Source organism: Somniosus microcephalus, chromosome 19 (assembly GCF_052327205.1).
Source record: "Somniosus microcephalus isolate GS21.2 chromosome 19, FLI_Smic_1.0, whole genome shotgun sequence".
In the NCBI taxonomy this organism is placed as follows: Eukaryota; Metazoa; Chordata; class Chondrichthyes; order Squaliformes; family Somniosidae; genus Somniosus; species Somniosus microcephalus.
In genome coordinates, this window is record NC_141005.1 from 69,670,600 (window position 1) to 69,696,258 (window position 25,659).

At 46.0% G+C, this 25,659-nt stretch overlaps 1 protein-coding gene across 2 annotated transcripts in view; it reads right to left on the reverse strand.

Annotated features, from left to right (window-relative positions):
• The window catches only part of gnaz (guanine nucleotide binding protein (G protein), alpha z polypeptide), a 386,031-nt gene that overhangs the window by 196,042 nt on the left and 164,330 nt on the right, over positions 1–25,659 (reverse strand). The window lies entirely within an intron of this gene.

Sequence of the window (25,659 nt, forward strand, 5' to 3'; positions counted from 1 at the left end):
AGACGAGATGGTAATAGGCTGTGATTAGGTGTAAAGTGTACTGGCAGGGCAAAAGATAGCTGCCAGGTGTGAGAGAGAAACAAAAGGAAAGGGGGGGGGAAAGGAAAGGAGTGGAAAAATATAAGTGAAAATGAAATGGGGGCCGGGGTTATGATCTGAAATTGTTGAACTCGATATTGAGACCGGAAGGCTGCAGAGTGCCTAATCGGAAGATGAGGTGCTGTTCCTCGAGTTTACGTTGAGCTTCCGTGGAACAGTACAAGAGGCCAAGGACGGTGAGGTCCGAGTGGGAATGGAGCGGTGAATTGAAATGACAGGCGACCGGAAGCTCGGGGTCACCCTTACGGACTGAACGGAGGTGTTCCGCAAAGCGGTCACCCAATCTGCGTTTGGTCTCCCCAATGTAGAGAATTTCGGGTTTGACCCTTCTTATCACTGATCTTATCACTATTCAGTATAGTTTGGAGAGAATCCAGTGACTGAAACAGATTTTGATGACATTCACAATAGCGCCATTGGCAAATCATAGCCCTGGCTCCGCTGTTTCTGCAGTTTCGGCACATGCTCATCACTGGAACAGCGAATGTTGCCTGAATTTTCAGTACTATTCTGCTTGATAGGATGTGGATATGGGCTCCTCGGGGGAGAGTGGATGCTAATCAGGAATGCCTGCAGTCAGGCCAGACCCGAGTTGAAAGCTAATTATCAGCAGAGATGAGATGTCTGCGTCAGGTTGTTACTTTTCCTCATTCACTTTGCCTTGTTTGTAGTAATATTAAATAAACCTGATAAGGCAAAGGTGCACACTGAAAATATAGCTTTTATGACTCATAGGGGATGGTAATCAAACCAATAACTCTCTCATGTCAGCGAGATCAATCGAAATTCTCCAGTCTTCTGCCTGAATTCATACAAACATCAGTGACATGGTCAATTTGGGCACATACTGTACTAGCAACGAAAAGCAAGATTGTTTTAAAATACATTTTTAATAATGGTATAAGTCATGCACCAGGAAAGTACAGGAGCACATGACAGCCTTTTATTTTGGCATACAGTACATCTAATTAACAGCAAAAGAAAATTCTGAATTTCATTCCTTGTAAATTATTGATTGTTCCAACTGGAGCTACAATGCTCACATTGGAGGTAAAGGCAGACTGTAGGCTGGCTGACTGCCGATAAATGGAAGTTGAAAGTCAGGTACAAGTAGTTGGACAGTTACATACGAACAATGATGGACAGGAAAAGACCCTCTGGTCCATCCAGCCTGTCCCTCACAATTGTGTATCACAATATATACATTCTCCACCCCACCCAAAAACCATGTACTCTCCTGGGAGAGGCGCGAAACCAAATAAAAACCCAGGCCAATTTGGGGAACAATATCTGAGAAATTTCTCTCCGACCCATCTAGGCGATCGAACCTAGTCCAGGAGATCACTCTGGCCCTGAATTCCTTGCAGCACCCACCTTCTGTAAGAGGTGATCTCCGCCCCAGCCAGAAACAGGTCCAGCTCTCGCTAGAAGGAATTCAGCGAATCAGCGTCTACCGCACGAGACAGCAGCCTGTTCCAGAGGTTCACTATTCTCTGGGAAAAGAACCACCTCCTGACAGCTAACCTAGATCTGACCTTACGCAACTTGTGACCCAAGGTCCTCCCTAACCTATTTACAGGAAACTCTTTGGTATCCGGCACCGATGGGACCGGGATGGTGCCGGTTGATTAAAAATTCCGGATAACGGAGAGGTATATCTACCGAGGCTATTTTTAACAAACAAAAATAAAAAAATCAAGAAATGTACAGTATAATTGGGTACTCACCTACAGAATGTTGTATTAAATGGATGGTAGAAGATGTTTGATTAAGTACAGTAATGCCAGTTGAGGGTAATCCATAACTCTTTAATTACTTAACAGTAAAACAAAACTTATAAACGACCGTATACTGTAGTTTTCGGAGTGAGAATTTTGCCGGTTATTAGAGAATTCCGGATATTTAGGTGCCGTTTAAACGAGAGTTTCCTGTAATCAGAATAAACTGTCAACTGGAACACAAATCTATTCCACTCATCATCTTATAAGCCTTGATCACATCATCCCTAAGTCTACGTTTCTCTAAAGTGTTCTGTCCCAGCCCTTTTAGCCTATCTTGATAACTAAGATGCTTTAAACTGGAAATTAGTCTCGTGGCCGTCCTTTGCACCCTTTCCAAGCTTCAATATCACCCACCATGTGAACAGACCAAAACTGGACACAGTATTCCAAGTGAGGCCTTTCCAAGGTCTTGTACAAGAACAAAATAGTATGCCTTGTCATAGGAACAGGAGTAGGCCATTCAGCCCCTCAAGCCTGTTTTGCCATTCAGTGAGATCATGGCTGATCTGTATCTTAACTCCATTCAGCTGCCTTTGCTCCATATCCTTTTATACCCTTGTCGAGCAAAAATCTATCTATCTCAGATTTAAAATGATTAATTGAGCTAGCATCTACTGCTTTTTGTGGGAGTGAGTTCCACACTTCTACCACCTTATGTGTGAAGAAGTGTTTCCTAACTTTTCTGCTGAATGGCCTGGCCAGCGGAAAAAGTTTCTCTTCATCTACCCTATCAATTCCTTTCAAAATCCTAAAAACCTCAATCAAATCACCCCTTAACCTTCTATATTGCAGAGAATACAAGCTTAGCTCATGTAATCACTCCTCATAATCTAACCCTTGGAGCCCTGGTAACATTCTGGTGAATCTCCACTGCACCCCTTCCAAGGCCAATATATCCTTTCGAAGGTGCGGTGCCCAGAACTGTACACAGTGCTCTCGGTGTGGTCTAACCGGGGCTTTGGATAGCTGTAGCAAAACTCCCTCCCCTTTATATTCTCGCCCTCTAGTTATACAGGCTAACATTCCATTAGCCTTTTTTGATTATTTTTTGTACCTGACTACTACATTTTAGTGATCTGTGTACATGGACCCCTAAATCTCTTTGGACCCCCAATTTGCCTAGCTTTTCACCATTTAAGTAATACTCGGATCTATCTTTGTTTGGTCCAAAATGGATGACCTCACACTTACCTGCGTGAAATCCATCTGCCACAGTTTTGCCCACTTACTTAATCTATCAATGTCTCTTTGTAATGTTATGTTCTTGTCTACATTACTTATTATACACTAGTACTATAGTCTTGTAATCAATTGTCCTATGAGTGCACACAACGTCCTATTCGCTCTAGTTATCGCTTCACGGCATTGCTCATGAACCTTTAAAGATCTATGTACTAAAATGCCCAGATCTTTCATTCTCCACCTTCTTTAATGCTTTTCCCTGAAGGGTGTATGTATGTTGAGCATTCACCCTGGCCACATGCATAACATTGCACTTTTCCAAGTTAAACATCATTTGTCAGTCATGAGCCCAATCCCTCAGTACATCAAGATATTCCTGAAGCAGTAGAGCATTGTCTACAGTCCTAATAGTCGCACAGATCTTAATATCATCTGCAAATTTGCAGTTCGTGCTCCCAACACCTACATCTACTATAGATCATTAATAAAAATAGTTTGATTCCAGATGCACACAACTTATCAGAAGCATTACCATGCCTGCCCTAGAAAGCGAAAGCTGATTTGTATTTATCTGGCTGAAGCAGATAAGAACGACTGGCCGCAGTTATTAACAGTTAAGACGACAAAGATGAGAGACTCAGCTTTGCTTTGATATTTTTTCACTCTCTATACTGTATTTTGGTAGAAATAAGCACACTGCCTTTGATGCTGATTCTTCCCTTAATCCTTATGTTGTGAAATTGGTGCATGTACAGTCATTTAAAGTCACAGGTGCAACTCCAGAGTAATTGCACCAGAGCATGTAGCATTATCCATTGTTGCCGAATCGACCCCACAGTAAAAATGGGTCAGATTCGGCAGCAAGGGAATTGGGTTATATCACAGAACCACTGCCAATGGTAATGGTTCTGTATTATAAATAGGGCATCATCATTTTGTGATCCAAGAAACTAGTTATGCTTCCACCTTGTTGACCATCATGGTAAATTTGGGTTGCAGTGGTCTGAATTTCCGTAGTCTGGTTTCCATATTATTGTTTTAGAGATTGTTGTTTTGTAAATGAAAGTATTTCATATGTGAGCCACTGCCCTCTTCTCTTTTTACTAATCTGATGACAATCTCCACTTTACCAAAAAAAAGTCATTATTTAATGCACAAACAAAATTCTCTGCCAAGTGTTCTGAGGCCTGTCACATGTTCCAGAAAAACAGGTAACAATTGGATTGTATGCCTTAAGCTGCGAATTTAACAACGTACTCACTGAGGTAGTTAATCAGAAAGAATTTCTAAACAGCGTTCAGAAATATACAGGGCCAGTTGAAGAGGAGAGAAAGAGAGGACAACAGAGCAAGAACAGCCAGATTTTCTGTCATACAGAAAGAGGTCTCAAGAAATACACCAGAAAGAGAGGATCTGGCTGCAATTAAAAGATTGAGAGAGAAAGCCAGACAGTTTAAACCAGTAAAAAACCTGTAGCAAATACCAATTATTTAATATTTTGTTGGAGCTTTATAATTCTTAACACTTTGTTGTTAGTGTCTTTTGTAATTTAAAGGACTGTGTAAGAATACTCCGTACTTCTGGGAAGTGACCTTTTTAGGGCCATTAATTTAGTTATATGCTAAAAATGCACGTGGAGTATAAAGATTTTGCACAAACAAAAGTGGGAAAGTGGAGCCATCAACTTAGCCTTGTAACTAAAGATTATACAGGAAGATTCCCATTGCTTTTACTGTAGCCATCAGGGGTATAGCCAGGCATGCACACTGTAGGTAAATCTGTACAAATTGTATCCTCTGCGGTGGCAAATTAGGCAAACTGATGATCCAACAGCTGACCTGCTGCCCCAAGGCATCTGGCCAAGAAGATGCTGCTTCGCTCCCTGATGATCTCATTGCTGGTCCCAGCTCCAACTCCTACCTGATGCTGCTGTTTTGCGTACAGTTCTGTATCTATGGCCTGTGGATCATGTCTGTATTGTTACAAGGAACTACTGTACATGGACAAAGCTTTTTTTAATTCCCATTTGTAATATTCAGGGAAAATGAAATGGGTGTGAGAATGGAAACTCGTATTGTAGCAAAAACAACCAATGTATTAGAGTCATAGAGCAATAACGGCACAGAAGGAGGCCATTCGGCCCATCGAGTCCGTGCCAGCTCTCTGTAGAGCAATCCAGTCAGTCCCATTCACCTGCTCTATCCCCGTAGCCCTGCAAGTTTATTTCCCTCAAGTGCCTATCCAGTCTCCCCTTGAAAACATTGAGTGTGTTTGCTTCCACCACTTCCGTCGGTAGCGAGTTCCAGGTCCTCACCACTCGCTGTGTAAAAAAGTTTTTCCTCACATCCCCCCTGTATCTCTTGTCCAAAACCTTAAATCTGTGCCCCTAGTCCTTGTACCATCAACTAGTGGGAACAGCCTTTCCCCATCTAGCCTGTCCAAACCTGTCATAATCACCCCTCAACCTCCTTTTCTTTAATGAAAACAAATCCAGCTTCTCCAACCTGTCCTTGTAGCCAAGACCCCCCATCCCCGGAACCATTCTGGTAAATCTCCTTTGCACCCTCTCAAGGGCCTTCACATCCTTCCTAAAGTGTGGTGACCAGAACTGGACGCAATACTCCAGTTGTGGTCTAAGCAGCGCTTTATAAAGATTCAGCATAACTTCTCTACTTTTGTACTCAATACCCCTATTTATGAAGCCCAAGATCCCATATGCTTTGCTAACCACTCTCAATATGTCCTGCCACCTTCAGGGACCTATGCACATTAACTCCCAGGTCCCTCTGTCCCTGCACACTCTTTAAAACTGTGCCATTAAGTGTATATTGCCTCTCCCTGTTCCTTCTGCCAAAATGCATCACTTCACACTTCTCTGTATTAAATTCCATCTGACATTGTCTGCCCATTCCGCTAGCCTTTCTATGGCCTGTTGCAGTCGATTGGTATCATCATCGCTGTTTGCCACACCCCCAAGTTTGGTGTCATCAGCATCAATTTTCACCCCTTCCATTGCTTCTACCTTTTCCACTTCTACTGATATTTTGTCAGCATCCACCTCCTTAGTAAACACTGATACAAAGTACTCATTGAGTATTCTAGCCTTGCTCTGCACCTCTAAGCATATATCACCTTCTTTGTCCCTAATAGTCCCCACCCCACCTCTTACTACCCACTTACTGTTTACATGCCGGTAGAAGATTTTTGGGTTCCCTTTTATGTTAACCGCCATTCTACTCTCATATTCTCTCTTTGCCAATCTTATTTTCATCTTCACTTCCCCTCTCAACTTATTGTATTTGGTCTGGTTCTCCCTTGAAGAATTCACCTGACATGCATCATACACCCTCTTTTTTTGTTTCATCATCTTCTCAATCTCCCTCATCATCCAAGGAGCCCTTGCTTTGGTTCCCTGACCCTTATCTCTTGTTGGAATGTACCTAGCCTGTACTTGGAACATCTCCTCCTTAAAGACCACCCATTGTTCTGTTACAGTTTTTCCTGTCAGCCGTTGGTTCCATTTTACCCTGGCTAGATCCTTTCGCATCCCATTGAAGTTAGCCCTATTCCAGTTTAGAAGTTCCACTCTAGATTGTTCCTTGCTCCTCTCCATTGCTAATCTAAATCTTATGATACGATGATCACTCGTACCCAAGTGTTCTCCCACAGACACTTGGTCGACCTGGCCCACCTCATTCCCCAGCACCAGATCCAGCAATGCCTCCTTCCTAGTTGGGCCAAGAACATACAGGTCAAGGAAATTCTCCTGAACACATTTCAGAAATTCCTCCCCCTCCTTTCCCTTTACCCTAGCATTATCCCAATCAATATTTGGGTAATTAAAGTCCCCCAATATCACCACTCTATAGCTCTTGCATATCTCTGCGATTTCCCTGCAGATTTGCTCCTCTACCTCCCTCTCACTATTTGGAGGCCTGTAGAATACCCGCAATAGCATGATCATACCCTTTTTGCTCCTCAACTCTAACCAAATTAATTCTATCCTTGTCCCCTCAAGAACATCCTCCCTCTCCAACACTACAATGTCTTCCTTAAATCAGCACTGTCACCCCACCTCCCTTTTTTCCTTCCCTATCTTTTCTGAACACCTTGTACCCTTTAAGTGCCCAGTCCTCACTGTTTTTAAGCCACGTTTCCGTTATTGCCACAATATCATATTGCCACATGGCTAATTGTGTTTGTAGCTCACCAACCTTATTCACCACACTTTGTACGTTACGTACATGTATTCTAAACCCATTTTTGAATTTTTTGTAGTCTTTCTTAGTCTGCTCCTATCTAATGTGGTACTACTTCTGTCTCCAGCACTACCTTCCCCTCCAGTACCATCCAACACTCTCACTCTTCCATACACCCCGTTCCTCCCCTCCACTCCTACATGCTGGTGCCCATCCCCCTGCTAAGCTAGTTTAAACCCTCCCCAACAGCACTAGCAAACCTCCCCGTGAGAATATTGGTCCTGGCTCTGTTGAGGTGTAACCCATCTGGCTTGTACAGGTCCCACCTTCCCCAGAAATGGTCCCAATGCCTCAGGAATCTAAAGCCCTCCCTCCTGCACCATCTCTCCAGCCACGCATTCATCTGTTCTATCCTCCTATTCTGTACTCACTAGCACATGGCACCAGGAGTAATCCAGAGAATACTACCTGAAAGGTCCTGCTTTTTAATCGGTCTCCTAGTTCCCTATAGTCTGCCTGCAGGACCTCATCCCTCTTTCTGCCTATGTCATTGGTACTGATATGGTCAACGGCCTCTGGCTGTTCACCCTCCCCCCTCAGAGTGTCCGGCAGCCGTTCAGTGACATCCTTGACCCTGGCACCAGGGAGGCAACAGACCATCCTGGAGTCACGTCTGCGTCCACAGAAATGCCTATCTGTTCCCCTAACCAATGAAATCCCTATCATTATTGCTCTTGCACTCTTCTTCCTCCTCCCCCTGTGCAGCTGAGCCAACCCTTGGTGCCATGACCTTGGCTCTGGCTGCTCTCCCCAGGGGAACTATCACCCCCGCCAGTTTCCAGAACTGTGAACCGGTTAGCGAGTGAGATGCACTCTGGGGATTCCTGCCCTACCTGCCTGGTCCTCCTTCTCTGTCTGGTGGTCACCCATTCCCTCTCTGCCTGAACATTCTGAGGCTGCGGGGTGACCACTTCTAGAAACGTGCTTTCCAAGTATTTCTCAGCCTCGCGGATGCACTGTAGTGACTCCAGCTGTTGCTCAAGCTCCGAAACCTGGAGCTCGAGTTGCTGCAGTTGGCGACACTTCCTGCAAACGTGGTCGTCCAGGCCGCAAGAAGCGTCCAAGATATTCCACATGGCCCAGGATGTGCAAATCACGGGACTGAGCTGCCCTGCCATGCCTCTATTTACCAGACTATGGAGGTAATTTAGCAGAAATAAACTTAACAAGAAACACTCAACAGCTACCCACCAATCAGCACCTCCCTCTATTAGATAGGCTATCAACTACTTAGCAGAAGTATACTGAAAACAGAACAAAAAAAACTTATCAGAAATACGCACCCTATACTCACCTCTCAGCTCCCTTGTGCCAGCGACACCTTTGAATTCTGACGTCACTCCTTCATTGTGTCGCTTGCTGACTGTCTCCCTTGCAGGTAGTCCGCTCGCTCAGACTCCCAGGTCTCTGCTCCACGCTGCCTTTATCCCCGGTCTCCGACTCCGTTCCTCCCGCAGATCCGCTCGCTTACTTTACCTTTGAATGGGTTTTAATGTATTTTGACTAAACATAGCAGCTGATTTACAATATTGCTGCCCAGAGACAGATTCTTTCAGATTTCAACTAATGAAAGTCAGAAAAAAAAATGTATATTTGTTTGAAGAATGCATTTGTCAATTTAATAAAGCCTTCAAAAGCAATTATAAATTATTATAAAAACAAAGAATGCATAAAATACAAATCTTTATAATGTGTAGGTATAACCCCTCTACCGGGTACACACAATTGTGATATCTCTTGGGAGTGTGTGTGTTTCGTGTTTTGTGTTTCACCCCAAGATGAGGTAATCTGAACATTTGTAAATTCAAACTGTTTTTATGAATTATTCAAACCCAAAAATTATATGAAACCCAATGCTTTTGAATATTAATGTATTGTTTGACAACTAAGCAATATTTAACATTTTCCCACAGGAAAATAATGCCTATGTTCTGGGAAGTAATTCCAGTCATTTAGAATGGTGCCCATGGAATTATAGTTTAAACTGCTAATATGTGAAATGAAAAATTTCATAGGGCACTCAAATCAATGGTTACCTCCCATAGGTTAGATAGAATGATTTGTTTATTATGGATAAGTAGAATAAAGGTTTGCTGCAAGTCATTATTTCTATTCCCTTGAGATCTCTGAGGTTGCCAGTAATTCAGATTTGCTTTCCTCGATTGGGTAGGTTTCATTATCTCCCAAGCAAGCTGCAAGATTTGAATCACACAGAAGCATAAAACTTATCTTTTTAAGTCAAAGGAGATCATTTCATGCACCAATGTGCATTATTAAATTCAAAATTGCACTGCATTGAGTAACAAACTTCTGTTTAAAGCATAGATCACAAGAGGAACTGTTTTGTAAAATGAAAGGATGCATCTACTAAAAAAATGTCTCTACTGTATGCAGCACAAACTTGAAATTCCACGTGGTGAGTTGCACCGCTGTTACACCAATGGAAAAAGATTTGTGCCCAGCAGTGGTCTGTAGAGCTATTGACACAAGTTTCCTGGGTTCGCTCATTTGCATAGCCACGGCAGCAGCGATTGGTATACATTCCGTGTAAAATATGTGTGATCTGTCTGGAGTGTATGGAAGTTACAGTGCAACCTTTAAAAAGACAGTTCTGGCTGAACACTGCAGCATCAGGTAAGCAAGGAGCAGTGCTTGTCTCACTCACTTGACTCTCAGCTAACTTCACTGCATGTCTCATCAATCGTTTTCTGGTCCTTTGTAAGAATGTCTACTTTAGGAGATGTAGCAAGCCAAAAGGGCAGTGGGGCACGGCAGACAGGCAAGGAATAAGATGTCATCAATTCACAGGCTCAGACCTGCAAGTCCTTCTTGAGGAAACTGATATCCGGAGACACAGACAGCTGGGTGTCCATGGCAGCAAACCTGCCAGAAATGTTACTTGTGCAACCTGGAGGGAGGTGGCACTGGCACTGAGTGCCAATGCTCTCACCCCCAGGACTGCAGACCAATGCCTCAAGAAGTTCAATGACCTGACCATGGCAGGCAAAATAACACACTTGCCCCTTTCTTCCTTGCCCACCCCTGGGAGCCAACACACTTTTCACTCTTTAAAAGGAACACTTGTACTAACCCTTCACAATGCACTCTGGTTAAGGGGGCACTAACTTGGGATCTTGCACTATGGCTAACTAGTTCTCCTAATAGCAATTCCTTACATGTAGGGGGAAAAATTCGGTATCGACCATTTTGGAGCGCCAACATCGCCCAGGCGTAACATTTTTAAGCGCCCGGCGCTAATTAGTGCCGGCGCCCGCAAAATTCAGTTTTAGCGCCCCAGAAGGAAGTGGAGTGCTAAATCAAGCACTGCACACTTCTCTTAGGGTGCTAACATCAGGGAGAGGGGTGCTACCACAGAGCACTACTCAAGTTCAGGCGTTGTCAATTACAAGTACTCAGACAGACTAGCACCTCCCAGTTCTTAAAGGGGAGGTTCAATCATGCTGCACAGCCTCACTCTGTTCATTGCTTGTGACCTGGGCCTGCAAGGAGGTGCAATCCATCAACCACAAATCTCATGGCTGATCAGAGGCCCAGAGAGAGAGCTCGCCGGTTCAGCGACCAGGCATTGGAAGCTCTGGTTGCGGCTATGGAACGCCGACGGGCAGTGCTGTTCCCAGACACTGACAGGAGGCTATGACCGCAGGAGTTCAGAAGGATGTGGCGGGAGGTGATCCAGTACGTCTCGGCCAGAAGCGTAGTCCAACTGGTGAAAATAGGGGAGAAAGTAGACAACATCCTCTGTAGTGCCTTTCAGAGCATGGCAGCCACAATGCATGCTGCTATCTCTCAAGGGCTTTCAGGATCTGATAGCTGCCATTAGACCAGCCAACCCGCTGACCAGTGGGGACAGGGAATGGTGATGGCTGGAGTCCACCTGCCCGACGCTGCCATTTCTAAGGATAGTGGCACATGCCAGATCTTACACCTTCGAGCCCAGTGGACCATAGGAGGTAACACCAGGAAAAAACTCCAGAGATGCAGCCAACAGTGACTGCCTGCCAGAAGCAAGCTGTCATGAGAGGAGGGCCACCTCAGTCCCATAAGCCTTTTGTAGAACATAAGCAGCCAACCACCTCATGATACTGGCCTTCAGGTGAACCTAGAAGCACAAGAATAGGTGAAAGAAAGGCACATGTAGCCACCCAGGGGAAGCACACTGTTAGGAAAGAGAAGACTTCAGTGACGAGATGCGCTCTAACACCCATTACAGCAGTCCTCGGAGTACAGGTAATAATCACCTTCCATGTAGCTCTGGCTCTAACAAAGCAAGGGTATCCTTGCCAGCAGTCAAAGTCGAACCCTTTTTAATATGTTTTCAGCAGGAAACACAGGTCATATGAGGACCTTATTGAGGAGATGTATATCTGAAGAGTGTGCTTCACCATAGAGGCAATAGGGCAGCTCAGCTATGCGTGTCACAAGATCTGCAGCATATTGCAGAGCCCCTCCAAAACTGTCCAGGCAGCGAAAGCGTTACTTTATGACCCCGATGGTCCTCCTGATGATCAATCTTGTAGAAGCACGTGCCTCTTTGCAGCACTCCTCTTCTGCTGTTGGGCCATTCTTAGTGGGGTCTTTATCCATAGGAGCAGGGGGTATATATGTAAATGAGGGCACTTACATGTGCAAGGAAACTCGGGGCAACAATTTCATGAGGGGAAGTCGGCAGAAGTGGTTTCTACCCAATTTTCGTGTCACAAAAACTTACTTGCCTCAATTATATACTGGAAATATGCTGAAAATGGCACAGAAATTCACACCCAAGTTTTATTTTCAAATAAAAAACTGGATCCAATAGAGCGCTAGTGAATTCTGACTTATCAGACACAATTGAGCATCAAGCTACTGAATGCAACAGACACATTAAACTGCTAGAAAATACCACAGAAGACATGCATCGCTATTAAATCAACAATGGAAAATTAACAGATGATTCATAAGAAGTAGACAACCATGGAAAACTTACCCTTGATGGAAGAACAGTTGACTCAGTAGGCCCTGATATTTGTCTTCCCCTAGGCTGGGGCGCTAGTCAGACAGTGCATCTGATGTGCGCTGCGCTGGACCTGACCTGAACGGCCTGGATTTGGATGTTCAGGTCATTAATATGGTTCCAATGTGCTCCCAGTGCATGCCTGCTCTCCGGCATGGGTCTGAGCCCAAATTGGGAGCAGAAAGCCAGCCACTACCGCAGGGCCGAAATGTCTGTACTAGAGTAATGGCCACCAACTGTGGGGCTTTCTGGCTGTAGTCCCCCTCAAAATGGTGCCCAACTGGCATTGCCAGAGTTAACTGAGGCAGGAGGTACTAATAGGCCTCTCCCAACTCATTTCCATGGCTTTACAATGTAGGTGCATGTGCTTCATGTTCCCCTCGGGAGAAGCTTCATAACTCTCTGGACAACATGCCACAGGTCACCTATCCCTTTTTCCTCTTTGTATCTGGAAACTGAGCATTCACTGGGCACATAGAAATGGATTATTGAGGCCATGAATACCAAGTAACCTGTCCTTTAGAACTATTCCCTGGCAGCTACCAACAGTTACAGAAAGTGTAGGCAAATTTTTGCTGTTGGTTCCAAAGTGGCATTGTAGAAGGGCAGATGGGTAATTGACACAAATGGATAGATTACATCCCAACATGTACATAGTGCTCTTTAATAGGATGGAGGTGTTCAAGACTGAATTGAGACAATGGGCTGGATTTTCATTCAGGAGTCGGGTTGGAGGCGGGACTACAACTTTCGGGGTTGTAGTCCCGCCTCCATCGAGATGCGGCCAATCCACGCGATTTTAACTTGATTGACCTTGTTGAGCCCGCTGGGCGGGCTCAGCAGGCCAATTAAGGGCCACCCGGCAACAGGTGACGTCACAGACTGAAATTTCATCTGTCAAGACATTTTGACAGATGAAATATCAGTGTTTCACAGCTGTTTGAAGCTGTCAAACACTGACAGTCTTACTTCTAACATGAGTCCTTCTCCACAGACTCAGTTAGAAATCTCTCCTGCACAGAAAGCTGCAGGCTGTCACTTTTGACAGTTCGCAGCCATTCTGCTTTCTGTGCCAGTGAGATGAGGGACTCCCCAAACCTAAAGGAAGGAAGGCTGAAAAGGTAAGAAAATGTATGTAAAATTTATTTAATCACTTTAGACACGCCAAACACACTTACTTTTGCACTCATGCACACATCACTCACCTGAACACCGACATCTCGACCCCTCCAACCCGACAGCCCGACTCCTCCAACTTGGCGTGGTTTGGAGTCGTCGGGAATCCCACAGTTCAAGCTTAAAAATAGGGATTAGGCTAAAAACTGCCTGTTAACTACCTGTTAACAGGCAGTTAATTGGCACTAATCCCTTTCCGCCACGTGGAGGCAGGTCCCAGTGCGGGGCGGGTACCCGCCTCCTTTGAAACTGGCATGGAGGCCGGTTGGGGGCGGGATGGGGTCAGAACCCCCGATTTCGGGAATTTAACCCCCTGAACGCCTCCAATCCCAGCTCCACGGCACACTGAAAATCGAGCCCAATATTTCGCTTATTAAATAATTAAATTTGTCCCAGTTTCAGATCAATTCTGTTTGATGTTCATTTCCAACATAAAATGATTTTAGGTTCTACTTCAAATGGCAGCAGCAGTGGGTATTCTGAAGTAACAATACATAATCAAATAATTGCCCTTTTAAGCTGTATTGCTGAAAGCCTGTTGTGTGTATACATACATACTGCATTATTTAAAAGGGAAGAGAGCTGGAATTAAAGAAAAACCTTAGAAGTGTATTGACCTAAATAAGAAAATATCTGAAGAAATGTTAAAAGCTAGAAACTGAAAATTAAAAGACCCAGTAAATGGACACATCAATCAATTCATCTCAGGATGCAAATGAGCAAACTGTTTATTAAACTTGAAGGACAGTTTAATACTGTAATAATGTATAAACTTTAAAAGACATTATAGCCTTTTGGAAATGAATTATTTCCCAGTTTTAGCCTCCAACTGTTAAAATGAAAATTCTTCTGTTAAAGTTTGAAAGCTGCAGTATTCCTCCTCCAATTAACTATCAACTTAACAGCAATTTGACAGTCAATAGCCTGTTAGATGATCCCTATCCATTGATTTCAAAATGTATTTTCTTCAGCTTTTATTTGAATGCTATTGTTCACTTTCCTTCCCTTTTGATAAATAACTTTATTTGCTATATTGATAGTGTCATCACAATAGTAACAGTAACCATTAAAGAATCACACATTCAGACACTCGGCTCCCGATCTCATTACAGCCTTGGTCCAAACATGGACAAAAGAGCTGAATTCCAGAGGAAAGGTGAGAGTGACTGCCCTTGACATCAAGGCAGCATTTGACCGAGTGTGGCATCAAGGAGCCCTAGTAAAACTGAAGTCAATGGGAATCGGGGGAAAAGCTCTCCACTGGCTGGAGTCATACCTAGCACAAAGGAAGATTATTGTGGTGGTTGAAGGTCAATCATAACATCCCCAGCATCGAAGTTTTGACTACACTCAATCAGCTCCGATGGATGGGTCACATTGTCCGCATGCCCGATACGAGACTCCCAAAACAAGCGCTCTACTCGGAGCTCCGGCACAGCAAGAGAGCCCCAGGTGGGCAGAGGAAACGCTTCAAGGACACCCTCAAAGCCTCCTTGAAAAAGTGTAACATCCCCACCGACACCTGGGAATCCCTGGCCCAAGACCACACAAAGTGGAGGAGAAGCATCCAAGAAGGCGCCGAACGCCTCGAGTCTCTTCGCCGGGAGCAAGTGGTAAGCCAAGCGCAGGCAGCGCAAGGAGCACACGTCAACCCAAGCACCCCACCCACTCCTTCAACCACCGTCTGCCCCACCTGTGACAGAGACTGTAGGTCCCGCATTGGACTCATCAGTCACCTGCGAACTCATTTTTAATGTAGAAGCAAGTCATCCTCGGTTCCAAGGGACTGCCCAAGAAGGAAGAAGAGGACATCGCTGCAGGAGTTCCTCAGGGCAGTGTCCTAGGTCAAACCATCTTCAGCTGCTTCATCAATGACCTTCCCTCCAACATAAGGTCAGAAATGGGGATGTTCGCTGATGACTGCACAGTGTTCAGTGCCATTCACAACTCCTCAGATAATGAAGCAGTCCATGCCCACATGCAACAAGACTTGGACGACGTTCAGGCTTGGGCTGATAAGTGGCAGGTAACATTCGCGCCACAGAAGTGCCAGGCAATGACTATCTCCAACAATCAAGAGTCTAACCACTGCCCCTTGACATTTAACGGCATTACCATTGCCGAATCCCCCACCATCAACATCCTGGGGGTCACCATTGACCAGAAACTTAACTGGATCAGCCACATAAATACTGTGGCAACAAGAGCAGGTCAGAGGCTAGGTATTCTGCGGCGAGTGTCTCACCTCCTGACTTCCCAAAGCCTTTCTACCATCTACAAAGTACAAGTAAGGAGTGTGATGGAATACTCTCCACTTGCCTGGATGAGTGCAGCTCCAACACTCAAGAAGCTCCACACCATCCAGGACAAAGCAGCCCGCTTGATTGGCACCCCATCCATCACCTTAAACATTCACTCCCTCCACCACCAGTGTACCGTGGCTGCAGTGTGTACCATCTACAAGATGCACTGCAACAACTCGCCAAGGCTTCTTTGGCAGTACCTTCCAAATCCGCGACCTCTTCCACCTAGAAGGACAAGGGCAACAGGAGCATGGGAATACCACCACCTCCAAGTTCCCCTCCAAGTCACACAGCATCCTGACTTAGAAGTATATTGCTGTTCCATCATCGTCACTGGGTTAAAATCCTGGAACTCCCTCCCTAACAGCACTATGGGAGTACCTTCACCACATGGACTGCTGCGGTTCAAGAAGGTGGCTCACAACCACCTTTTCAAGGGCAATTAGGGATGGGCAATAAATGCTGGCCTTGCCAGTGACACCACATCACATAAACGAAGTAAAAAACATACAGCTCCTTTAATATTGCATAGTTTGTAAAATAACCAGAGCCTTAACTTCTGTTTGAACACAAGATCTTGGTGCTTCTGAGTTGTATCTTCTGAGCTGAAATTAATACCATTAGTTAGTTTAGACCCATATGACCACCTCATCTCCCAAGCTAGCAACCAAACCCTTTCCTTTGCAACCATCCTAACAGAACATGGAGCTTACATCTCATTTTTTTTAACTGGTGCTCTCATTAACATGATTGCTCAATTTTGTTTTGTAGGATTCTTATTAAAATCTCCTGCCAAATTAGGATTTTGGTGGTACTCCAACACAAAATAACACAAAATAAAAATATACATTAAACAGATGACATATCTTAATTTGCCATTGCTTATTTATTACTGCTAACAATGTCATTCTACCATCAAAAAATTGGCAGATTCCTTTTGTCTCCACTAAAATTAAGTAACTAGGTACGCATGTTCTAGTCATCTAGGCATTAAAACTCACAAGAAATGGATTTACTGTACCTCACTGACCAAAATACTTACATATTAAGTTGATCAAAAGTAATTGAGGATAATTGACTGACTAACCTTGGAATGATATTCAGTTAAATCTGCCTCGTGCTTAAAAATGTTCATTATTCTTGAGTTGTGAATGCAAAACAGGAAACTGAAAATTAATTTTGGACAGGATCTGAGCCAAAATGTTAGATCCTTATAAAATATAGATCTAATCCGTGATGTTCTGTTACAGTATCTGGTTTCCACCACTAGAGGTTATGGCAGTACCACAATTAAATGGTTTTCCACTGGTTAGTTTTTTTGGTATTTTTCTGTAGGTCCTGACCTTGTAATTTTTAATTCCATACGTGGATTCAATGATTCCTGACACAAATTTTTCACTATACCTATAAAAAGTCCAGAGTACAAAACAGAGTTATTTCACCCAGGTCTATTTATTCTGATCACTGCTTTAGTATTGCAACTGGAACTCACGAGTTTGATTTTTTCTCCATAATGTTAATATCTAACAAGAATTGAAGACCAGGCACACGAAGACCAGTAATGATTATGCATCCCTTGTTGGTTTTAGGCTGGTCACCAGTCAGATATACACAAGATCATGTGTCAGCATTTTTGATCATGTTTTTCTCCATGGAAAGGATTTTGGGATTGAATTATGTGTAAGAGTAGTGTTTTAAAACAAAGGCCACAGGCTGCAGGCATTGAATATGTTATACCTATCAGGAAAAAATAAACAGCCTGGGCCTCTTTTCTCTTGAAAAAGAGAACGCTGAGGGGGGACCTAATAGAGGGCTTTACATGATGAAAGGTTTTGATAGCGTAGACACAGAGAGAATGGCCGCAGTGTCGGGATGGTGGTGTTTGTAATGTATATACCTTTAAGGGGGGAACTACTTTTTACAGCTCATGTATACTGCAGTACTGGCAGTAACAACACCTGTATATAGCACTGAGTAGTAATCTGTACAGTTCAGTTCCAGAGTGAGCCACATTGAGTAAACACCTGTTGTACCATTCTCCTGCAGTCTGTATCTTACTACTGACGGACACAACATTGGCGACGAGACAAATTCGATCCTACCTGCAACTCTGCATCACCTCCCAGGGATTCGTTCCTGGAGACCAGTAGATTGGAGGTCAAGGCCAGAGACACGGGCGTTGACCACGGGCAACTGCCCAGTCATCCAGCAGAGACTCGAGAATTGCAGGGGAGGCTGTTGAGAGCCAGGCTTGGCTTTCCAGTCGCGGTGGTCCAGCGAAACGGGCTGGCAACAGGTAGTGCGCAGACCCTTCCCGGACAGCGGCGGGCTAGAGCCCGACCGAGCGGCACAGCAAAGGGCCGAGCAGCATCGACGGGGGAGAGAGCGAGAGGGCAGAGCGCACAGGGTGCAGCCGGTGTTCAGGGGCTGAGCAGCGTCGAGGAGAGGGAGAGAGACGCGCAGAAACCCGCAAGGCGCCGCCATTGCCACGAGGACCGCCGAGAGCGGCGTTGGCAGCAGCGCAGGAGAAGCACGCGAAACCTACAGGGCACCGCCATTGCCACGAGGACCGCCGAGAGCGGCGTTGGCAGCAGCGGGGGAGGAAGGAAAGCACGGGAGACACCATTTTAAACCACACCCAAAATGCCGAAGAGTGGCAGTATCACCGCATTTGACAATGAAGTCGAAGATTGGACTTCATATGTCGAACGAATAGAGGTATACTGCAAGGCAAATGAGGTGTCAGATGACAAGAAAGCGCCGGTATTGTTAAATTTAATGGGTGCAAAGACGTATGGCTTATTACGAAATCTAGTAACCCCAGCGAAGCCAGTGGAAAAGAGTTTTGGAGACATAGTGACGATACTACAGGAGCATTTAAACCCCACACCGCTGCTGATAGCAGAAAGATTCAAGTTTCACAAACGGAACCAGCATAAGGATGAAAGCAATGCTGAATATTTAACAGAACTGCGCAAACTATCGAAACACTGCCAGTTTGGAACGGGACTGGCAGATACCTTAAGGGACAAGTTTGTGTGTGGGCTTCAAAGTGAAGGAACCCAGAAACGGCTTTTATCTGAAAAGGACCTTACGCTGGACAAGGCTTTCAGCATTGCGGTATCATATGAAGCAGCAGCACGGGGCGCTGCAGAGATACAACAGAGACCGCAAGAATATGGCACAAACGAAATGTCATACAGAACAGAGAAGTGCTATCGCTGTGGCAGAACAACACACGACCACAATGATTGCTGGTTCAAAGACAAAGTGTGCAGACAGTGTGGAAAAGTAGGACACATAGCACAAGTCTGCAGGTCGGGAAAGACAACCAGCAATAAGAAATCTCCAAAAGAAAAGTACAAGAAGGTACATAAGGTGACGGAGAATAGTTCAGACGAACAAAAGAGTGATACCAACTCCGAAAACAGGGAGCTGAGTTGTCTGAAACTACATAATGTGATCAAAATGGAGGATCACCGAACCATTTGGGTCACACTCAAGATAGCAGGAGTCCAGGTAAAAATGGAATTGGACACAGGATCAGCCCTAACAGTCATAAACCGACGGGACTATGAGCGGCTATTCTCACACATACCCTTGAGAGACACAAAAATTATTTTGAAGACGTACACGGGGCAAAAAGTCTACCCCAAAGGAAAAATAAGGGTGACCGTTATATATAACGGTAAGGAAACACCAAAACTAGACCTGTATGTATTGCAAGATGGAGGACTACCATTACTGGGACGTGAATGGATCTGGAAAATACAGCTGGATTGGCATTCCATACAAGCACTGACTGTGGCTGCCAAAAAGGATGACGACGTCACACCTGGGCGACTGTCAAAGATCCTAACCGACGCGCAAGAAGTGTTCCAGCAAGGACTCGGAACACTAAAAGGCATGACAGCAACAATTAAAATCGAAGAAAACGCAAGCCCCAAATTTTTTAAGGCCAGACCGGTAACCTTATGCGATCCGCCCAGCCGTCGAAGCAGAGCTGGAGAGTTTGGAACGTTCAGGAGTACTGTCCAAGGTAGACTGGAGCGAGTGGGCTACACCCATCGTCCCTGTGATGAAAAAGTCATTGGGCAGCACGCCTGGGGAACCAAGGAAGGTTCGCATCTGTGGGGACTTTAAGGTAACAGTGAACCCAGTCCTTCACACCGTACAATATCCACTTCCGCGGATTGAAGATATTTTCGCCTCGCTATCTGGAGGGAAACGCTTCACTAAGATTGATCTGGCCCAGGCGTATCTGCAAATGGAGGTAGAAGAAGCATCAAAAAAATACCTCACAATCAACACCCATAAAGGTCTCTACCAATACAACCGGCTGGTATTCGGGGTAGCATCAGCTCCGGCTATTTGGCAAAGGGCAATGGAACAAGTCCTGCAAGGGATCCGAGGGACCCAGTGTTATTTGGACGATACCCTGGTCACGGGCTAAAATGACAGTGATCACCTCGCCAACCTGGAGCAGGTGCTCACTAGATTGAAGGAATATGGGCTCTGAGCTAACCGCCCCAAATGCGAGTTTTTTAAAAAACAGATCTCGTATTGTGGCCACGTTATCGATAAAGAGGGGTTACATAAGTCCCCAGAAAAGATTGAGGCAGTAGTCAAGGCTCCAGCACCGGAAAACGTGTCACAACTCAGGTCGTTCCTCGGGCTGGTAAACTACTATCATAAGTTCTTGCCAAAATTGTCTACAATACTACACCCACTGAACACCCTACTGCAAACTGGGGTGCCATGGAAGTGGAGTGACGAATGTAAACGAGCTTTCCAGAAGAGCAAAACACTAATCACATCGAAAGAGGTATTGGCCCATTTCAACCCAGCACTACCAATTCGGTTGGCGTCTGATGCGTCACCCTACGGCATTGGAGCGGTGCTGTCGCACAAATTTTCGGACGGCTCAGAGAGGCCAATAGCCTTTGCGTCACGATCACTAACCTCAGCCGAGCCTAAGTGCGCCCAGATTGACAGGGAGGCCCTCAGCCTAGTGTGGGGAGTGAAAAAGTTCAATCACTATCTGCACGGGCAGAAATTCACCTTGCTGACTGACCATCAGCCTCTTGTCTCCATTTTTAATCCGAAGAAGGGCGTTCCGGTGATGACGGCGCAACGACTACAAAGATGGTCACTCTTTCTAGGGGCGCACCACTATGAGATTGAATATAAGGGCACGAAACAGCATGGAAATGCTGATGGGCTATCACGCCTGCCATTGTCTACTGCGGAGGAAGCACCAGCAGTGGATCCTGTCGAAATATTTCATTCGACTATAGTTGAATACCTACCGGTAACTAACGCTCATATAGAACAGGAGACCCGAAATGACCCGACACTGTCTCGGGTACAGGTAGACTACCTTTTATCCAAACTTCCGATAACCGAAACCCTCTAAAAACCGAAGGTTTTTTCGTTCAGCGTAAGTCGTGCGCACGACATGACCAGAGTGGCGCACGACTTACGCTGAGCAGAGGGTCAGCGTAAGTCATGCGCACGACCCCGACCCCCGCCGCCGACCCCCCGCGGACCCCCCCGCCGACCTCCCCGCCGACCCCCCCGCGGACCCCCCCGCCGACCCCTACTCCCGCCGACACCCCCGCTGACCCCCCCCGCCGACCGCGGACCCCCGCCGACCCCCCCGCCGACCCTGACCCCCGCCGACCCACCCCCGACAAAATTCCCAGTCTTATAAAATACCTTCCGAAATCCGAAATTTTCCGAAAACCAAAACACGGCTGGTCCCGAGGTTTTCGGATAAAGGATAGTCTACCTGTATATGATTTGACAGTGAAGGGATGGCCAGCACATGGCGACTCACTGTTGCCAGCATTCTCGACAAGAAGAGAACAGCTGTCAGTGTGCCGGGGGACATTGATGTGTGGATCCCGAGTGGTAATTCCACCCAAGTTAAGGGATAGAGTGCTCAATGAGCTTCATGAGGGTCATCTGGGAGGGGTAAAAATGAAAAGCCTTGCCAGGGCTTATGTGTGGTGGCCGGGAATCGATAAACAAATCGAGGACCTGACCAAGAGCTGCTCAGGATGCCAGAAAGTCCAAAATGCACCACCACATGCCCCTCTACACCCATGGGAGTGGCCCTCATCTCCATGGCAACGGGTGCACATTGATTTTGCTGGTCCATTCATGGACTCAATGTTTTTAATAGCCGTGGATGCGTACTAGAAATGGCCTGAGGTCATCAGAATGTCCTCCACCACCACGGAGAAAACTATTGCAGTCCTACGGACCATTTTTGCCAGGAATGGCTTGCCAGAACAGATTTGCTCTGATAACGGACCACAGTTTGTGTCCGAAGAATTCCGGAGGTTTATGAAGAAGAATGGGGTAAGGCATTACACATCCGCCCCGTATCATCCAGCCACAAATGGATTGGCTGAGAGGTTCGTACAAACCTTTATGAAGGCAATAAAGGCTATGTACAATGACAACATTCCGCTGCAGCATAAGGTGGACAATTTCCTGTTCGCCTACCGGAATGCGACACATGCAGTCACCAACCAGGCCCCGGCCATGATGTTCTTTAACCGAAGATTAAGATCTCGCCTGGATTTGCTCAGACCATACATACGAAGAGATGTTGAGAGTAAGCAATTCCAGCACATCCATGAGAAGCCAACAAGGAGCTTCAATGTAGGGCAACCAGTCTTGGCCCGCGACTACCGAACAGAAAAATGGCAGCCAGGAACGATATGCACACGGCAGGGCCCACTAATGTACACAGTGGACGTTGGGGAGAACATCGTGAGACACCATGCTGACCAGATCCTAGAGTCACAGGAACAAGTCAACTCCATGTCTCGCCCATACTTACCTGGTGAGGAACCCGACGTACAGGTCGCATCTACCCCAGAAACAGTAGCATCGGAAGCTGATGACCCAACCGACGACAGGGTGCCAGAATCGCCTCCGCACCAAGAGCGAGACACTCGGGAAAGGCGCTATCCAGAAAGGATCAGGAAGCCTCCCCAAAGACTGAATATATAAATGGACTATTTTCAGCTAACGTTGTATATTAAAAGTGTTAATTGTAATTAGTTTGATAGTTAATTGTTAAATGAGTGTTATGGTACTGTTAATCTAAAAGGGGAGGAATTGTAATGTATATACCTTTAAGGGGGGAACTACTTTTTACAGCTCATGTATACTGCAGTACCGGCAGTAACCACACCTGTATATAGCACTGAGTAGTAATCTGTACAGTTCAGTTCCAGAGTGAGCCACGTTGAGTAAACACCTGTTGTACCGTTCTCCTGCAGTCTGTGTCTTACTACTGACGGACACAACAGTGTTTTTCCGGGTTCCAGTCACGATCCTGGCAGCAGCCGCTCTGTCAAAGGGATTTTCCCTTGACTGGCCTTGTTAAGCCTGCCTTGCCGGCTTCCCGGCCAATTAACAGGAAGCGGGTCTGATGATGTCATTTGATAACGCATCCTCAGCCGGTTTCCTTGAAGGGACCATGGTCACATTGAGTTTGACAGTTGTTCTGTCAGTGTTTCACTGCATTGAGGTGCTGCAAACACTGACAAGCACTGCACAAAGGTGGACACTTGCACTCAGGCTCTCCAATGACTCCCTCCAAATACTTATGGAGGGAGTCACAGCACGCAGGGAGGTTCTCTTCCCTTCCAAGTGCGGAAGAGACCTCCCCAGGACACCAACGCAGCCTGGTTGCACATTGCACAGGAGGGCAAAAGCAGGGATGTCGTCATGGGGACCAGGCTGCAGTGGCGCCAACGTTTCAATGATCTCAGTAGTTCACGAAACGTTACTGAAAGCCACACTCAACCTCACCCTGCAGTGCCACTCAACACATTCCCATCATTCTGCCTTCCATACCCTTCTCCTGCACACCTTACTCACACCAACTTACCTTGCACCTCCACCCATCCCTCTCTATCTATTTTATCACTTCTCCATCTCACTAGCCACCCCTCACACTCACCCTCATCCTACTGCAAGCATACCAACTAACAACACACAAGGGTAGGTACTTGAGAGGTTTAGCCAATGTCCATGTGAAGTTTCTGGTAATTTGTTGTCATACAGTGAAATCTATTTTTCCTAAACTGCCCCTTATTGGACAGATCGGAGTGCACCTTGAGAAGTGTCTTACTGAGTTGCAGTAAATGTTCAGACATAACTTCCCCTTCCGCTCCCCATTATAGTGATGAGTGTGCATGGAATGGCTTGGACATTAAAGAGATGCTTCACAGTACTAGTGTGGGATGGTGTCAACCTGGTGCATCATGTGGCAGCCAGGGTTAACAGCATCAAGTGAAGAAAATCTGGCCATGGTGATGCCATCGCTGGCCTCCCGGGCAGCAATGTTGTCGGGTGCTGATGCCCTGTGTCCTGTGCAGCATCAGGTGATGGCGGAGAAGGTTGATGATGTTGTTGGTGATGTTGGTGTGCCTGATGATATTGGTGTTGGGGCTGATCGTGGAAAGATTCGGAGGACTAAGGCGTGATTTTTTTCAAGGGCACCGATGTTGCTGCAATAGATGGCAGCTGCAGGTGAGATGACAGAAGCGCTCTGTCAATGGTGAGAGTGTTGTTCCAATGAGGTGGCACTGGATATAGAGTTGGATCTAAACACTTGCAAGCTAAAGAAATCTATGTATTACAAATGAAGTAACCAAAAGTTTCTGCACTCTGAAACTGACCATCTGCAACATGGCATCCTTCACACCACTTCTGCAGCTGTCAGCTTATCAGTAACATCAGAGCAGACTCAACTCAGACCAGGTTGAGCTGGTGTGTTCCCGGAGCAGCAGGTAACACATGGGGGAGAATGTAAAATTGGAAGGAAGCCTCAAAATAGTGTTAAGGGCTGGATTTTCTCAATGGGAAGCTTTTGGAGGTGGGACTGCTGCTTGCTGGCTTTCAATCCCGCCTCCATCAGCTTCTGGCCAACCAGCGGGATTTTCCTCTGATTGACCTTGTTAAGCCCACCCAGCGGGCTCAGCAGGCCAATTAGGGGGAAGTCAGTGACAGAGCACGTCAACGTATGATGTGTCATCTGTCAAGAACTTTTGAAAGAAGAAATGTCATCATTTGACAGCTCTGTGAAGCTGTCAAATACTGACATTTTGTGTAGCTTGATGAGTCTTTGTGTTCAGGACCTATCAAACCTTTCAACTTTGCAGAAATCACCTGGCTGTTGGTTCGGAGGATCCAACAACCAGTCTGTGATATCTACTCTGGAGATGTCGGGATTCTGGCTCCACAGCGGCTGAAGTCTGTAGGCAGAAACAAAGGTAAGTGAACATTTTCTAACACTTTACACTCACCTTACATACTTACCACTCCACAGTTGCACCCATCACTCACCTCTACATCGCACTTTCAGACCCCTCCGATCCCCGCAGACCTCCTACTCATCTCCTACACCCTGGCGGGGTTCCTCGAGGCTGGGAAGCCTGCACTTCGGAAGGAAAAATGCGGATAATCCTATTTTCTGCCTGTTAACTATCTGTTAACAAGCAGTTAATAGGCTTTAATCCCTTTCCCACCTCGAGAAGACGGGACCAGGGGCAGGACGGCTTCCCGCCTCCTGGCAAGAGGGCACGGAGGCGGGTTTGCCACCCGCCCCCAAATTCTGCAACTTTACCGACAGTCCCGCCGCCATACCCGCCTCCTCAGGGCTGACAAAATCCAGTCCTAACTTGGCTCTTAACAAGCCATTTAATTAGCTCAATTGTATCCTCCGCTGCTTGGTGTCGGGTCAGTTCTCCGCTGACAGACCCAACACCTGGGAGACTCACGTGGAGGCGGGTTGACAGCGGGTTTCCTACCCGCTGTCA